Source organism: Paroedura picta, chromosome 7 (assembly GCF_049243985.1).
Source record: "Paroedura picta isolate Pp20150507F chromosome 7, Ppicta_v3.0, whole genome shotgun sequence".
Taxonomy (NCBI): domain Eukaryota; kingdom Metazoa; phylum Chordata; class Lepidosauria; order Squamata; family Gekkonidae; genus Paroedura; species Paroedura picta.
In genome coordinates this window covers 93,817,506-93,830,702 of record NC_135375.1, presented here as the reverse complement: position 1 = coordinate 93,830,702, position 13,197 = coordinate 93,817,506, and the positions used below count along the sequence as shown (strand labels likewise).

Here is a 13,197-nt window from a genome sequence, read left to right as displayed (position 1 = left end):
TCTTGCTGCCCACTGCTCCTTTCTCTGCCTTCACTGCCCATTGCTCCTAACTGTGTCCTGACTGTCCATGCTCTTTATTTTACCCGTTCTGCCCACTGCTCCCTTCTCCACCCTCACTGACCCATGTTCCTTTTTCTGCCCTCACTGTCCAATGAGCCTTTTCCTGCCTTCAGTCTATAGCCGAGTTTACAACATTCCTTCCCTGCAGTCCTCCTGACAAAGCACCTCTGGGTTGTCTTCAGCAGTTAAATTCATTCCACCAATGCCCCTTGGCATGTCTCCTGAGCTCTTCTCTCTTCTCACCGTTTTCCTTCTCCTTTTAAAACCTGAGCTACACACTCTAGCCAAGCCTGGTAACCCTAGTAGCTCCCTTTCATCCCATTCTCCCACCTTAGCCTGATTCACAACTCCTTTTTGCAGGGGGTGGATTGTGGGTGGGGGGTGGATGCCTTCTGTCTTGAGCTACAGCTGGAGAAAACTGCCTCCTGACCACTATCTGTAGTCTTCCCTTCAATCTTTGCTTAGCAAATTCTTTTTAGCAGCCAAGTGAGCAAGGGGTGGGGAGGCCGGCAACCTTGGCCCACTTACTCATTGTCATGTAGCCCCACAATACATGACATGGTTCTGAAGAAAAGCAAACCAAAGTCCCAGGAGCCACCTAGCTCTACTCCTGTTTCCCTGTTTCCCTCCCCCATTTCCCTTTCTGGTTCTCAGCGCACGTGCACATGGACGCGCACGCGCACATGCACACACACACACGCACACACAAACAGTAGTCTGTTCCCAGGCAGCAGAAAGTATCCTTCACACGGCTATCTCCTGTTTTGAATGTTACGACTCTTGCGAGTAGTTCTGCCTTTTGGCCATTAGGTGCAAAAACGTAGATTTTGCGTTGTTCTAACTGTCCTTTGAAGATAAAAGCCTTTCTGCTGTGGGAATAGCTTATGGTGAGAAGAAGGGGTGTTGGTGGGGGAAGGACTGGAGAAACCAATTGTTCTTAAGCAATAGGATTGTTCATGATGCTTCCAGGTGTATCCTCTTGTTCACAATAAACAACCCTGAACTCTTTCCTATGAAGACTGTCTCAGTTGTCTTGTCTCCTGAAAGATCAGAAAATTTGGGGATGGAGCCCGGGTGGAACAGTGGGGTACAATGCCATAGAGTCCACTCTCCAAAGCAGCCATCTTCTCCAGGGGGACTGATAGGGTTTCCAGGTCCCTCCCAGCAGCCAGTGGAGGACGGAGCTGGGGGTTTACCAGGGAGTTTCATCCAAAGTTTCAGCTATGTGCACATATGACTTCCCATCTGATACAGAAATGACATAGGCACATTGGAGGCATTGAGGATATGGACTATTTTGTGGACAAACCCTCTTTGGTAGAATTAGCTTCTACCATAGAGTTCTTGCTCAAATCACCCTGGCATCCTTACATCTTTTCTGGGCCATACTGAAGTCACATGGGCATGGTGCTAAAAACATTGTGTATTCCTCCTTTTTGCGGTAAGTCTCCTCCCACCTCTGGCCAGCTGATTGACAGCAGAGAGGTGGGGTCTAGGAACAGGGTATCCCTGTACTCACGGGGGTCTGGCATCCCTAGGAACTGATCTCTGTAGTCTTGAAATGAGCTGTAATTCCAAAGGATACCCAAGTTTCCCCTGCACCATCGAGATGCAGAAGAGATGGGAGGATGCCAATTCCACCTGATCTCCTCTCTCCTGGTGGCTAGCACATGTCGTCTTCATGCTCTGTGGCACAGGCATGGCCTGCCCTGCCCTCTCCCTCTCCCCACAGATGGTGAGAACAGGCACTGCATTGTCAACTGTCCAGTGAGGCTAAGGTCACCTCCCTGATGCCAGGTATGGGGGACAGCCAGGCTGTTTGGCACATTAGCCCCCCAAAGCTGTTCGACTGCCCCTATCTGTTTTCATTCCCTTTATGGATTGGTGGAGCTCTGGTGTTCCCGGAATTGAAATGCTAGAATAGGTGGGCCTTTGTCCTGTGGTTGGCTAGCATATCTGACTGCCAATCGTTACATCATATGACATTATTGGCGGGATATGGGTGGCAGGCCCGCCATCTTGCTATTGTTTGGGGGGTTGATTGTCCTTATGGGGGGGTTTATTGATTAGGCCTAGGAAAGGTATTGATTGTATTGTTTTATTGTATTGGGCTATTGTGCCTCTGTCAGCCACCCCAAGCTGACTTGTTGGGAGAAGCAGGGTATAAATTTATTAATAAAAATAAAATAAACAAATCAGCAAGGCAAATCTTACAGTTTTATAATTCCAAATGGGCACTTGGGATTTTGTTTGTAGGCAAAGACATGCTCACAGGGCTGAGCTGCATGGCTCAGTCTGAACTCCGGTCCAATGGACCTGCATGAGATCATCTGAATTTTTCTTCCGTTCTGCACCCGTGTCATTTGTAAACAGCAAAGCAAAATGAGATCTTTCTTGAAAGACGTCTTAAGCGGTATTGATCTGTCTCCTGGCAGTAAAAGAGCTGTGTAAAGAGGCCTTGTTGCAACACAATCCTTGCGGTGAACTCGAATGGGCACTTCAAGACAAAAGAAACAAGACCTTGGTTTTGCTGGCTCAGTCGAAATGGCAACCGGGGTGCGTGGTAGGGGGAGGATTGTGCTAGGGGGAGGCGGAAGGGAAGAGAGCAAAGAACCAAAAATACAAACAACCACTAGCAGAATACATTAGGGTATTAATAATTCACGGCCCATGAAAAATTGAATTCCCTTGAAGTGGAGATTTTTGTGACATGTTTACCATTAGGAAAACTGATAGGACGTTGCAGAAGCCAGAGGGGTGGGGTAGGAAACAGAAGGAGAGCCCAGCAAAGAAGTAGGAATATGAACAGACATCTGGCCAGTTAGTCCCCCCCCTAGAGGGTCTATTTTCTTAACACAGTTCCCCATACATGGCTACCAAGACACTAAATTGTGAAGGATTTTCAAGGAAGGAAGGAAGGAAGGAAGGAAGGAAGGAAGGAAGGAAGGAAGGAAGGAAGGAAGGAAGGAAGGAAGGAAGAAAGAAAGAAAGAAAGAAAGAAAGAAAGAAAGAAAGAAAGAAAGAAAGAAAGAAAGAAAGACCTGGCAAATAGGTGCATGATTTAAGAAATATTTTATTTTGGGTTGAGCAGTTTGAATTAGATTTGATCCAGCTCTGATGGACACTAGGCAATAGTTTCAAAGGTATAAAAAGTGGCATTTCTTCCTACTCTTCTCGGAGTGTATTCGCTTTTTTTTTATAGAGCCAGCATGGTGTAGTGGTTAAGAACGGTGGCCACTAATCTGGAGAACTGGGTTTGATTCTCTGCTCCTCCATATGCAGTCAGCTGGGTGACTTTGGGCCAGTCACAGTCCTCTCAGAGCTCTCTCAGCCCCACCTACCTCACAGAGAAGGGAAGGCAAGGCAATTGTAAGCTGATTTGAGACTCCTTTGGGTAGTAAAACACAGGGCACAAATAAACATTTCTTTTTCTTCTTTATCCTGCTGTTACTTTTAGTTTAAAAAAATGTATTTTTAAAAAGATTTCTGAAACAAGGAGTAGCATCTTCCCTAAGGTGACCAGATTTTAACATTGGTAAAGCGGGACACCATTGACCGGGAGGGTTCTTGATTAAAAATTTGGTCTATATGGAGCAACAAAAAGTTTCATGGAATGCATAGAACACAAAAATAGTATTGTAATAGATATATTTTTAATTTCAACATAAGTACAATTTGCCAGGTACCCCCAGATGTCCCTCCAAAAGTGGGACAATCTGGTCACCTTAATCTTCCCCCCTCCCAGCCCTCTCCAGATCTTGGGGTGGGGGTGAGGAGACAGGTTTTGCAGTTCCATGCAGGATAGATACATTTGCACGTATTTCATCTATGAGCCAGGATGAAACCACAGTGATCCATCATTTGGGCCAATGATGTCCCTGAGGAAGAATGATTGCTCCAAATAAATATTTAACTGCATGTTCCTTCCTTCCTTCCTTCCTTCCTTCCTTCCTTCCTTCCTTCCTTCCTTCCTTCCTTCCTTCCTCCCTCCCTCCCTCCCTCCTTCCTTCCTTCCTTCCTTCCTTCCTTCCTTCCTTCCTTCCTTCCCTGCCCCTTTGCTTTCTTCAGAAGCAACCCATCCCAAACTGCAGGGACTTGCACAAGCAGCCAAGAACTTGCCGTCCCCAAACCAGAACAAGTTTTGACACTGACAGATGTCCTTTGCAATGAAATGGCTCCTGTGGAGGAGGCCTGCTGGAGTGAATGCCTCTAATCAATTCCATCATCTCTATTAAGGGGCTGCTGGGACCAAGGCCAGCATCACAAAAGGGACTGGGTAAGCAGAGTCTGAAGGTCGGGTAGGGATGCAAATCCATAGAGTTGGGGTGGGAGTCCAGGAGTCTCACAACAGAAATGCAAAACATGGCAAAATATCAGAAACTATTGGGGAGGACATTCTTTGCTCCCAAATTGCCTTTGGGAAACACCCAAAGGTTTATGGAGGCAGAGCAGCCTAGCCACCCTCTCTGAGCCCTGATTATGAGTTTTCACAGTTATATGGCAGAGTGACCCAGCATGGGACACAAGGAACTTTGGGCCTAGGAAAGGTAGCTGAACCCAAAGTCCAGCAGCACCTCCATGAAATTTGGTGGGTCACAGTGACTCACTGTGACTCAGAAAAGCTGATAAATGTATATTTGGTTGGTCTTTAAAGGTGCCACTGGAATTTTGTTTTATTTTGCTACAATAGTCTAACATAGCTATCCCTTTGCAAACATCCAAGAAAGAACAAGACTTGGTTTTTATACCCCACTTTTCTCTACATGGAACTCAGCACTGGTCTTCAGGTGACATTGTAATATAAACAAACTCCACCGGAGGACTGGCAAACACAACCAGAGCAGCAGTCTCTGTTGTAAGCAACCCAGGTATGAAAACCAACCTTTGAAATTTCCAGACATCGCTTTGATGATTCTACTCCAGCCCATAACATTTCCAGCTGCAACTTTCGGATCAATATTGAAATGAAATTGCCATTGCTCCTTTTCTTTCTGTCTCTTCTCACTTTCCCTTTAAAAACCACACAGAGGCTGCAGGCTGCACTTGGGCCACCAGATGTCACTATAGTGTCGGACATGACACCTGACGTTAGGCCAAGCCAGAAGACTTTTGATTGGTCAGGATGGTTTTAAGGACTGTCAGTAGCATTGGTGGACTAATATCAAATCCTTCCCTCTCACAGAGGACTCAAATACAGCCCTGTGTGCTAAAGAAATCTCCGTATAAAACAATGTGTGCAAAATTTGACTTTCCTTACCCTTGATCAAACACCCTTGCTAAATGACAACGGAATATTCTAGAGCAACCAGGACAGTGGGTTATTGGTTCTGCTTGTGTGCAACTTTAGAAGGAAGGTCACAGACCCCTGAGATACTTTAGACTGGAATTCCTTCTCTCCTTGTCAAGGAAGTCTTTCACGGAGAATCACAAGAGGGGTAAGAAAGCTGGCATGGTTTGTGTGGGCCACTTCTATCTTCTCCGTGAATAAATAGCTGGCTTAGATTTCCTGAGCTATCGATACAGCACCTTTTGCATGGCCAGAGGAGAGGGTCTGCAGATGGGACACCGTTCTTTAAAACTGTTTCATGGCAATGTTGGTACAGCCTGGTCCCATGTACATTTATGCATTTATTTAAAGCAGTTATATCTCATCTGATCTCAGACTTAAGGAGCCTTGCAACCAGGTTGCAAAGACAAAAAGCATCACAGTCCAATTTACAGGCTTCCAAATGCCCAGATCAAAATGCAACAAAATTAAACAATGGATAGATTTAGGGTTGGACACATACCTGGAGATTCTGAGGGCAACCAGTGCCTGGGAGGGTGGAGTTTAGAGAAGTGACATCACTTCCAGGAAGCATTTCCTAATTTCCTCTGATCTCTATGGTATGGATCACAGAGACATAGGAGAGTTCCCAGAGCGTCATTATAGATGTAGTTTCCCAACTTTTCCCCTTCTACTTCTCAATTTCTCAACAATGGAGCATTGGGGCCGAGGTAGAGGTAGGTGAAACAACAGAGATTTGAAAAATGTGGAATTGCAGGTGGTGACAGTTGTATAAACTCCAGAACGCTGAAAGAGGGAGAAGATAATCCCATCCCCTTCCCCTGAGGCAGAGAATCTACCCCATTCCAGAAACATGAGGACCTTCTTGGATGCTCTTGCTGTGCTCCAGGGATCAGACTCCAATCTGAGAATAACTGGCTTAGTGCAGAACTTCTGATGTGCTAATTGCCAGATGCAAGGAGCTCTTTGGGGAATCCCACTGTACAGTCTCAAATTCTTCTACTTGGACACACCGCCTTATTTGTTTGTTTGTTTAGTTCATTTATACGCTGCCTTTCCCACCACTGGGGACCCAAAGCAATTTGTGTTGTTTCCCTCGGTCCCACTGGAACACGGAAAGCTACTATACACTGAGTGAGACCATGGGTCCATCAAGGTTAACACTGTCCAAGCTCACCCCCAGCAGTGGCTCAGGATCTCAGCTACAGGTATTTCCCGCCACTTGCCACTTGATAGTTTTAACTGGGGTCGCTGGGGATTGAACCTGGGGCCTTCTGCATGCCAAGCAGATGCTCCTCTCCTGAGCCCTGGGCCATGTAAAGCAGGACACCTCTTCAGAGAGGCAAGAATGGAAATGAGTTCCCATAAAAATAGTTGGGCGCGTAAAACAATTTTCCCACGGATAATCAAAGAAGGACCTTAGTCAACCAGATAAGGTTGTAGAATGCTCCTATTGCTAGGGGTCGTGACATTAGTGTTGTTGTTATAGGATTTATAAACCGCCCCTCCCTATAAGGCTCAGGGCAATGCAGGAGGCAGAACGTGGCAACCTCTGGTGAGCGTCCCTGGCCTGGCTGCCAGACAAGCATCAGATCTCCAGGCTACAGGACACACAAGAAATAAATAAATAAGCCTTAGGGTAATGTTTTGTAACTGATCACTATATTTATCCTCTAATGTTGGAAGGAAGCTGTGGAATCTTCTTCAATGGCTGGATCAGTCATGGATTGTTTAGTTTAAGCTCGTCCTCTCATCATGCTAGTTGGGTCTATAAAGTTTTACAAGGGCTTTGCCCATGTGTGCTGTAGAGGACGCTGTCAGTTTCATGGATGAGGCAAACTGGCAGGGCTCCAAGGAGCTTAAAGCCACTCCAGCCGAGGGCTGGAACCCACACAGGCCCCCAATCTCTACAGGTGATACTTCTGTGTGGACCGATGCTGACTTCTAACAGACGGAGACACATGAAGACCTTGAAAATGGAGGATTATGGGCATCGGAATCCTGATGGTGGCGTTTCGCCTCAGTTTCAGGTTTTATGCCTCTTAGGCAGTCAAAAGGCCGGAGGACTGGCAGAAGGAATGGGGAAAGGAAAGGAGCATAAACCTGTCATCAGGATGGCATTCCACAGTTTCAAATAAAACATCGGAAGACATAATACCCTGGCATGTGCAAGGGAAAGGGAGAAAGGTTTCCATTTCAGATGCTGTTAAACTTTGCATTAGGACATGCAACATGACCTTCTCTGTACGCTAAGAACTTCCAAAACGTGTGCCATGAGAAATACGTCAATAAATTAAATAAACAATATTGAGAGCTCAAAGTGCTGACCTACAGAGGAGGTTGCTCGTTGTCTCTCTGCATGATGGAGGAGCAAAATGGGCTGTTTTTAACTCAGAAAAGATGCGTACCTCAGCTGTTTAGAATGATCCGGTTGTAGCTTTAAGAGATGAAGCATTTGCTTAATGGCTTTTTATGTCTAGTGATGACTTTAAAGCCACTGGAATGCATGACACATCACAGTTCCCCTGGATGGGAGAAGGAGGGAATAAAATTATCCAGTTTTAAATGAAGATGGGTTTTGATAGTTGACTTCCAGAAACAACCATGGGTCTGCTACTGCTTTTACGCATTGAGGGTTTTTTTTTTTTTAAGGAACTAGCATTGCCTGTGTAATTTCCTACCTGTTCTGCCTGTACCAACAAAAATAGCTGTTCAGTACACAAAATACTACAGTAGGATTGCGAGATTCTCTGGTGGAAGTGGGGGTCCCTCACCACCAGGTCCTGCCCCCAGCACACAATCAGCTGGCTGGCAGAGGGACTTACTGGGAGAAAGAGAAAGGTCTAGGCCTCTCATTGGTGTCCCACAGGAAGTGACATCACCACATCAGAGATGTCCAGGTGACATTCTGGTATTTGGGCAAATCTCTATGGTAGAAATCAGTTTTACCATAGAGCCTTTGCCCAAATGCCAGTGCATCACCTGGACTTTGCAGATGTCCTGATGCCACTTCCCATGCAATGCCAACTAAAGGCCTGGGCCTTTCTCTTTCTTCAGGTAAATCCCCATTCTTACCTTACCAGTTTCCATGATGGGCCTGGCAATCCTACACTACAGGCCTTGGGAGCGTTGTCTTTACAAGGAAACTGACCCCATAAAGAGCTGCCCCTGGACATTCCTACCAATTGGGAAAGTGCGGTGTGTTAAATAATGGGGTGACTATGTGCAACTGGAAAAAGGGGTGTAAAACAACAGTAAAGAATAGCCCCAAAAGCGATGGGGCAAAACTTCTCTATGTTGGAGTGAGTGACTCAGCCGGCCCGGAAATGGGGAAGGCGCTACATCATTCTAAATTAAGGTGACCAGAGTTGGAGGGAGGTAAGGTAGGACGTGCAGCCCCCCCTCCCTCCCTCCGACTGGGCTCACTGTTGCCTCCCGAGTGTGGGCCCGTCGGTTCCCCGCCTGCGCGGTTGGCGTAGGTCAGGTGGGGGCCGAGGGTGGGCCTCTGCCTGGCATGTCTGTGCAGGCTAGCACAGGACCAGCCAGGGCAGAGTGCCGCTGCTGGCCATCCTGCTGGCCAGAGGGCAGGGAGGGAGGGAGGGAGGGAGGGAGGGAGGCAGGGAGGGGGCTCCGGCTGGGCCATGGCGCCGTGGGAAGCAGGACTTTAAAGGATCCGGGCGGGACGCAGGATGATGTGGAAGGCGTGAGTGTCCTGCAAGAGTGCTCAGTGGTCCCCAACCTTTTTATCACCGGGGACCGGTCAATGCTTGACAATTTTACTGAGGCCCTGGGGGGGGGGTAGTCTTTTGCCGAGGGATGTTGCCGCCGCCTGAGCCCCTTCTCCTCTTGCTTTCCCGCCGGCACCCCTGACTTCCCGCCGCCCACTGGGGGGCGCTGCCAGTAGCAGCTGCACAGTGCCACACCGAGTGGGAGCCCCAGCCATGGCGGCTGCCAAAGAGCACCAAAGATGAGTGGGTGGCAGAGTGGCAGGGCAGCCCCCGAGGCAGCAGCCAGGGAGGAGGACGAGGAGGAGCTGTGGCCCGGTACCGACTGATCCAGGGACCGGTACCTGTCCCCGGACCGGGGGTTGGGGACCGCTGCTCTATGTGACTCTTCATGTCTTTTTACTATACCCTCCTTCTTCCATATGCTTGATGCCGGATCAGCTGGTCACTTTTGACAGGGAAAGCCTCTCCTTTTGACTGCAAGACATGAACTGAATCTCCTTGAATAAACATGAGTCTCACTTCAGCAATATTCTTCTTGGGAGAGGTATTTTACTGCATGCAATATCATGCTTCTCCTATTGGGCCACCTGTGCTGTATTAACCGAATATCCCCATCATGTGAAGCTGAACAAAGATGAAAATTGCATTTTGCATTAGCATGATCAGTCCGTGGGTCCTTCCGTTCAAGCCCTGAGACGATGCAAACACAACGGAGAGGGGGAAAGAAAAAAGAAACCGCTAATTGAGTCGGTCTCTGACTCTCCGCCATATAAATTTAACATGAGTTGAGTCTGGCTTCCAGACCAAACTTGCTATAATGTTATTTCCAAATACAGATTGCCGTCTTTTTCATTATCGTTATCCAATGACACATCTGTGGTGTGACATGAAAATAGCCCCATACTATTAAGTAGATTAAACAGCCCCCAGCCAGCCCCAAGGGGACATTCCCCCCCTTTTTTTTACACTAAAGTTGCCTTCCAAATTTCTCTCCTTATTAAAATTTAAACACACAATAAAGATATGTACCTTCCACTGCCAACGTAAAAAAGATTGGTTGCGTCTTTATCTGCAAACCCGGCCAGATAATTGGCGGGAGGGTGGGGGGAGAATAGAGGCTCTTGCAGGATCTACAGCAAGCATCCACAGGAAAAAAAAATCCGATTGCTCAGCAAGAGAGGAGCAGAGTGGGCAAGGCACAGTCACCACGGCTCCAAAAGTCCTTTCTTCATTCCATCTAGTGTTCCTGGACCACAGTGGTCCCTCAAGCAAAACACGATGGCTTTAATACACAAATACCGTGATTGGGTAAGCTCAGGTGTTCAGTGAGGGTGGAGAATGACCCAGTCTAGCCGCTGACCCCTTGCCACAAATGGTTCACGCCTTTCTTTCTTCTTATAAAGAGGGCTCCAGGCGTGTAACTCTAGCATGGGAAGATGAGTCAGCAGCTAATTGGGGCATGCTCAGTTCCATGGGGAATGTAGCAGAGTTTTGCCCAGTCATAGAAGCATGGTACGGAGTGCAGTAAATAAATCGCCCAGGAAGTAGATTGCAAAAAAAGTCTAAGTTCAACTGTTGTGTTGTCTTAATTCAGTCTGTTGTGGAGGCAATCAGGGAGGAAGTGTCTTCAAAGGAGCAGCAAGTCTCCAATGTAGCCAATCAGGATGCTGGAGGAGATTATTTGAAAAAGTATCAGGAAGCTCCTAGTGTAACTATGCTAAATACACATCTCCTCTGATGACCCCTACAGGACACTCTTCATATTCTGATAAGTCAGGCACACTACAGATTTTACATACTCCAACACATACAAGGAGACTGGGGTCTATATACACTGAACCTTTAACTGGATCATCAGGTTGCCAGCCTCCAGGTGGGGGTTGGAGACCGCCCAGAATTAAAAACTGGTCTCCAAAGCAAAAGATCAGTTCCCTTGGAGGAAGCAGCAGTTTTGGAGGGTGGTTTTTAGGGCATCATGTCCCTTCTGATCATTTCCCCCTCCCCAGCCCCTGCCCTTACTACCAGGTGCTTTCCTCTATCTCTAGCCATCCTAGCTAGTTAGACTAGATTAGAATCCTCTCTCTACTGTATCCTGTCTAGAATGGAGTTCCTTACAATAAAGGACTCTTATTCATTTGCAAAGATAGAGGCTCCATTTGTAATTTTGTTCCTTGTCGGCACACATAAACCAGATAGACTCGGCTGCATTGTGTGCCCTGAGCACTCTGCAACCTCCAATATAATCCAACATGCTCGGTAGGTGAGGCAGGCATATCAAAACCGAAACCACTGGAAAGAACTGCATTCTACAATCCTGGGTCAGCAGCTGCCTGCTGCTCTGTAAGACCTCCCTCCATATGTTGCAATCCTTTTAGCTGGGTCTCTGACATTATTAGTGTCATTGAGTTTTCTGAGCACGTTCTCGGGCTCATCTTCATTATGCTGTCCGCTAATTTCCTGCTCACCCTCTACCTGCTAATTTCCATTTCATTGTATCTGCAGAACTGTGCATGCCCATGAAAACTTACACCAGCCTTTCTCAGCTTTTTTACCATTGAGAGCCCCCTGAAACATTCTTCAGTCTTCGAGAAACCCCAGAAGTGAAGCAATCGTGCAGAATAGGGTTGGGAAGCAGAGCTGTGGGCAAGCCCACCTGGGGCTCCTCCCCTTCTCACCTCCTCCAGGCCCATCATTGGCCATCTTGGGAAGGGGTGTGTGTGACATGACCTTATATGGTCATATCACCCAATAAATGTTTAACACATTAAAATACATATTTAAAATTAACTCCCGCCCATTCGGGAAACCCTTCCAGGGCCACCAAGAAACCCCAGGGTTTCATGAAACCTTGGTTGAGAAAGGCTGGCTTACACCTTGGATAAAACTTTCTTGGTCTTAGAGATGCCCCTGGACTCCAAATTTGTTCTGTTGCTTCAGACCGACACGGCGACCCACCTGATTCTAGCACTGTAATTTAACAACAGAGCACGATCTTTAGTATTATGAGCCGGGTGTCCCAAAATAGCAGCAGTTGCCAAAAAGAGAGGCCCAATAACGTGACAGGCTAGGCTAGGAACAGCAGCATTAACCTCTGGGCTGTGACATGAAAGGGCAGCGGCACACGCAGCGGCACTCAATTGATTTGCTGCAATGTTAGAAACAAAGCTCGGATGACGCCGCAATTTAAAGAGGACTCGGAGCTTGCCAAAAGATGCAGGGACAGAGAAGCGGGCAGGACAGAGGGGTGCTTGGGAAACTCTACCAGCTGAAGAGCGATTGCAGTAAGGATCCAGGGACAAACTGAGTTCTCAAAGATCACGTAACCTAATAGTTCTTATTAAAGCCAAGTCCAATTATGAAAAACATTTTCATTCTGTCCGGAGTATCTGAGCGTGGTGTTTGAAAGTGGTAATGGAGAAGCAAGATAATAGAGCGTTCTGAGGATTAGTGTGGGCACCAGGCCAGGCAGGATGGCTCTGTGGCGGCTTCTCATTGGCTCAGGGACCCCAACCTAACAAAGTAAAACACATCTAGTCAGTTAACAATGCTGGGGAAGGGGGGGGGGAAAGCCTGAGACTTTTTATCGCATCAACAGCCAGATTTCTTTCTCCTGTGAGACGGCCTGAGGAAGTAGTGAGACTGGATAATGTAAAATTTCAAGTGCAGAACTTTATTTTAGCAAGAGTCAGATTTATCCTCAACTCCCTCTAGCCCTAGTTGTTTTTTTTTGGGGGGGGGGGAATAGATTTGGGAGCCATCACAGGTAACTGTTGTCACAGGAAAGAATTTCTTGGTAGCTTCCAAAGCTGCTTCCACATGGGTCTCTCCCCCCACCCCATATGGGCATTGGTTCACTCCTGTAACACAAGGGAGAAATTGGATGATGTTGAGCCCCACACAGGCCCAACTCCTGCTATTTCCCCCTACTCTTTCTCTCCACTTCAAAGGGGAAACTGCAGAGCAGCTGTGGGCTGAAGAAGCATCTGGCCGGACACTCCCTTACTGGGCCAGATAGGGTTGCCAACGTCCAGGTGGGGCCTGGAGATCTCCAGGAATTACGACTGATCTCCAGATAACAGAGATCAGTCTCCCCGGAGAAAATGGCTGGTTTGGAAGGTGAGC

At 47.4% G+C, this 13,197-nt stretch overlaps 1 long non-coding RNA gene across 1 annotated transcript in view; it reads right to left on the bottom strand.

Moving 5' to 3' along the window:
• Positions 1 to 2,256: 2,256 nt before the first annotated feature.
• Positions 2,257 to 13,197, bottom strand: part of LOC143841859 (uncharacterized) — a 47,997-nt gene continuing 37,056 nt past the window's right edge. The window contains exon 3 of the long non-coding RNA XR_013232904.1: positions 2,257 to 2,557. This is a non-coding gene — a long non-coding RNA (uncharacterized LOC143841859). The remainder of the gene's footprint in view (positions 2,558 to 13,197) is intronic.